Below are 5126 nucleotides of genomic sequence, written 5' to 3' on the forward strand. Positions count from 1 at the left end.
ACTAGAGAAGGAAATGGCACACCACTCCAGAATGTTTGCCAAGAAAACCCAATGTGGATAGACCTCTGGCCTTGGAGTCAGGAGGACCTGAGTTCAAATCCGGTCTCAGACACATGATACTTACTAGCTGTGTGACCCTGGGCAAGTCACTTAAACCCGACTGCCTCATCAAAAAAAAAAAAATCAAAGAAAACCCTGTGGACAACACTGGTGTGCTATGGTCCATGAGGTCATGAAGAGTGAAACACAACTGAACAACACCCTTCTAAGATGCTGTTTCTGAATCTTGATTGGCAGTCTCCACCTTAGACTTTAGAATCTAAACCGTGGTGGGGGGGTGGAGTGGATAGAGTGCTGGACCCGAAGTCAGGAAGACTCATCTTCCTAAGTTCAAATCTGGCCTCAGGTACTTATTAGCTGTGTGACCCTGGGCAAGTCACTTCACCCAGTTTGCCTCAGTTTCCTCATCTATAAAATGAGCTAGAGAAAGAAATGACAAACCACTCCAGTATCTTTGCCAGAAAGACCCCAAATGGGGTCATGAAGAGTTGGACTGATGAGAAGACGAGGTGCGATCTTCATTCTACTTTTTGGTCTTTGCTTTGATATGTATCAGTCCTTTAATTGGCCATATCCTCGCTTATGGGATGGTCCCCTGACAAATAGGTCTATGTGGCCTTGGCAAAACTTCTTGTGTAAGATGGGGCCCTTTCAGGAATATGTTGGGAATATTGACAAACAAAAGTTTGACAGATGTAGACATGTTTCTTTGGCAAGGGAATCTCCCAAATTGGGGCTTTGCCTTTGTGGTTGTATCAGGCACCACCCTGAATTTTCGTTAATTACAGGATGAAGTATTATAGACAAGTGTTTTTAGAACTCCAGAAAGGATTTCTTAAACCAGAGTAATAAGCTATTCAAACCTTTCATGACTTGGGGGCTAATTCAGCAATCACCTTCTAGGCCAATAATTAGCCATCCCAATACAGGTTCTGAATTTTAGCAACTCATATGACAGTTTTTCATCCTGTCCTTGGGGACAAGATAAAGAGATGTAGGCTCATGTGGATTTGGAGCTGGTTAAATGGACAGACCCAAAGAGTAGGGTTCAGTGTCAACTTAGACCACTAGTGAAGTGCCCCAAGCCTATGTCCTTGACCTTGTACACTTTATCAATGACATAGACAATTGTATAGAGACAGAAAGCTTACTGAATTTGTGGGTGACACCAAGTTGAGAAGGATACCCAACACTGGATGAAATAGGATTCAAAAAAGATCTTGGTGTGCTAGATCATTGAACCAAATCTAGTAAGATGCAATTTCATTGGATTAAAGGGACACTTGGCTTCAAAAAATTAATTTTACAAGTACAGGATTGGGGAAGTGGGTCTAACAACAGTTTGGAAAAGAGCTAGATGTTTCAGTGATCATTCCAGTCAAGAAAGTTAATCCAATCTTAGGCCACATTAAGAGGCACAGTGCAAGCAAAGAGAGGCAACAAATAGGTATGCTGTACTTTCCCTTGGTTGGGCCTAATTTGGAGTATTTTGCTCATTTCTGGGGACACATTTTGGGTAGGAGCTTGACAAGCTGATATTTAACCTAGAGAAGAGAAAAAAGAAGAGAAGAGGGGACGGGAGGAGGGAAGAGAAGAGAAGAGGAGGATAGGGGAAAGGGGACGGGAGAGGGGAAAGGAGGGGAGGGGAGAAGAGAAGAGAAGAGAAGAGAAGAGAAGAGAAGAGAAGAGAAGAGAAGGGAAGAGAAAAAAAAGTGCTACAGCTTGAAGCCTTATCTGGTGCTTAAGGACTGCCATGAAGTGAGTCTGGGCCCTGACTCAAGGGAAGGATGCATGTGGGACTGAGGTGTCCATCCTGATGTGTGGGAGCTCAGAGCCCTGGAGATGTTGGTTCACACTAAGTATTCCTGGAATAAGGACAGGTTGTTGTTGTTCGGTCATTTCAGTTGTGTCCAACTCTTTATGACCCCATTTGGGGTTTTCTTGGCAAAGATATCGGAGTGGTTTGCCATTTCCTTCTTCAGGTCATTTTACAGATGAGGAAACTAGGGCAAACAGGATGAAGTGACTTGCCCAGGGTCACACTGCTAGTAAGTCTCTGAGGCCAGATTTGAACTCAACTCTTGACTGGAGACCCAGAACTCAATCCACTGCAGTGCCACCTAGCTGCCTACTATACCCACTGCCTCTCATTAAAATATATATGGAGGCAGCCCAAATCTAAGAGCCCCTTAAACTCTGGGGTTTCATGGCTTGGTCAGTCTGGGAATTGATATTAGAAGACCGTTAATTCATGGGCTTGTTATTGCTGATACGCAGCACTTACTCTGGGAAATCTCTGAGTATAGTTTACATACAGCTCATGACCAGGTTTCCAAAAAAGTGAGAAAGGGATATTCATCTCCCATACAAGAGGAAAAGGGATCAAGCATTTATTAAGCACCTACTATGTGCCAGGCACTGGGATAAGTGCTTTACAAATATTATCTCATCTGATATAAGCTTTCAAGGCGACAGATGAATAACTAGTACAGAATAGCCTTTATTTCATCCCTCAAAAAATGCAGAAGATGAAAAAGAGCAAATGAACAAAACACACAAAGTGACTCTGAATAGCCTATCAATAATAAACAGAATGGAACGGCTAGGTAGGAGAGTGGATAGAGCTCTGGGCCTACAGTCAGGAAAACCTGAGTTCAAATCTGACCTCAGATACATACTAGCTGCGTGACCCTGGGCAAGTCACTTCACCCTGTTTGACTCAGTTTCCTCATCTGTAAAATGAGCTGGAGAAGGAAATAGCAAATCATTCCAGTATCTTTGCCAAGAAAACCCTATATGGGGTCATGAAGAGTCAGATATGACTGAAAATGACTCAACAACAACAACAACAGAATTATCTTCCTTCTTTGGTTCGTCTACTTTTTCACAGAGTCCTAGATTCTTCCATACTTGGAGCCACCCTGGTGTTTGGATTCCCCTCAGAAGGGAAATGAATTTGGGGTTATCCACCAAGCAGCACTAATATTCTAGTGAATCCCTACAGGGTCCTACACAGTTCCCCCTAAGACTCATAATGTCAGTCTATGGTTTGGACTCCCTCCCTCCTGAAGGAAAATAGACTTTTGGGCTGCTATAGAGACAATTTCCTCCTTTCCCATCAGACCTACATTGTCTAAATAACTCATTGAAATAGTGGGATAAGGGGGTATATGTCCTTTGACTCAGTGATACAACTACTAGGTCTCTCCCCCAAAGAGATCAAAGAAAGAGGAAAAGTACCCATATGTACAAAAATATTTATAGCTGTTCTTTTTTGTGGTTGCAAAGAACTGGAAACTAAGGGGGGAGGGTGACCATCAAGTGGGGAACGGATGAACAAATTCTGTGAATGTAACAGAATATCATCTCATTATAAGAAATGATGAAAGGGATGGTTTCAGAGAAACCTGTGAACTGATGAAGAGTGAAGTGAACAAAACCAGGAGACAAGTTATACCATAACAACAACATTGTAAGGACAAACAATTTTGACTTCAGAGCTCTAATAAATTCAATGATCAACTACAATTCCAGAAGACTGATGATGAAGAATACTTCTCACCTCCTGAGACAGAGAGGTGATGGACTTGAGGCAGGGTGAGACGTACATTCTTCCATGGCCAATGTGGGAAGTTGTTTTTGCTTGACTGTGAATATTTCTTACAAAGGTTTTGTTTTTGCTGTTGGTTTTTTCTCATTGGCAGGGAAAAGTGAGAAGAGAAAAAAATGTTTATTAGTTTAAAAAAATTTTAAACAGATATTCCATGATTTTTCCAGTAGCTGCCATCTTCTAGGGTGGGGAAGTCCATTCTCTTGTTCCTGGTCTTTGATTTGTGCTCAGAAAGGAGAAGGCAATGGTGTCTGGGAAATACCCACTCAGGCTAGGTGAGAAAGTATGCTTATGCTGAAAGGCAACCATGAGTGGCTGGAGGTTTGGGAGAGGGGAGAAGGACAGGGGTAGGGCAAAGTTGATGAAACTACCACCATTACTTACCGAATTCTTAAGCTCTCTCTGAAAGAAGGGTAGAAAGGGTGAAAAATTAGTAATAGCTGTCGGTAGGCTCTTTTCTCTTTATTTAATTTTTTATTATCTTTTTTTTAAGTTTTCAACATTCACTTTTATAAGATCTTGAGTTTCAATTTTTTTTCTCCCCCCTCCCCAAGACAACCTGCAGTCAGATATATGCTATACATGTACAATCATATTAAACATATTTCTATGTTAGTTATGTTGTGAAAGAAGAATCAGAATAAAAGGGAAAAACCAAAAGAAAGAAAAAAAAACAAAAAAAGAGAAAATAGTATGCTTTGATACTGCAATCAAACTCCATAGTTCTTTCTCTGGATGTGGATAGCATATTCCATCTTGAGTCTTTTGAAATTGTCTTGGATTATTGTATTTCTGAGAAGAGCTAAGTCTATCAAAGCTGGTCATCACACAATGTTGCTGTTCCTGTGTACAATGTTCTCCTGGTTCTGCTCACTTCACTCAGCATCAGTTCATGTACATCTTTCCAGGTCTTTTTGAAATCTGCCTGTTCATCATTTCTTATAGCATAATAGTATTCCATTACATTCATATACCACAACTTGTTCAGCCATTCCCCAATGGATGGGCATCCCCTCAATTTCCAATTATTTGCCACCACAGCTTTTTTTAGCTGCTACAAATATTTTTGTATATGTGGGTCTTTTTCCCTTTTTTATGATTGTAGGCTCTTTTCTAGGCCAGCAGAGAGATGACTCCTCTCCCAAGAGACTATTCTCCTAAGAATCTGAGCCAACCAATTCATCTTTTTGAGCCTTCACTTCAAAGTCATGGAAACCCATTTCCTTAGGAGGCACCAAGTGGTAGTTCTAAATAAAGTGATTCATCTTGGGATAGCCCCAGTCATGGTCACCCTTTGTCCTTTCAAAGAGGAGCCAGTGGTGCCAATAGGCAAGTCTATCTACTATTAGAAGTTATAATCAGAAGTTCAGAACAAAGCCTCACCACTCTGCAAACTCATCAGCTGGTCTCCCTGCCTTGTCTCTTTCCACTCCAATCCATCCTTCATTCAGCTGCC

Source organism: Vombatus ursinus, unplaced genomic scaffold, assembly GCF_900497805.2.
Source record: "Vombatus ursinus unplaced genomic scaffold, bare-nosed wombat genome assembly UNPS02004677.1, whole genome shotgun sequence".
NCBI lineage: Eukaryota > Metazoa > Chordata > Mammalia > Diprotodontia > Vombatidae > Vombatus > Vombatus ursinus.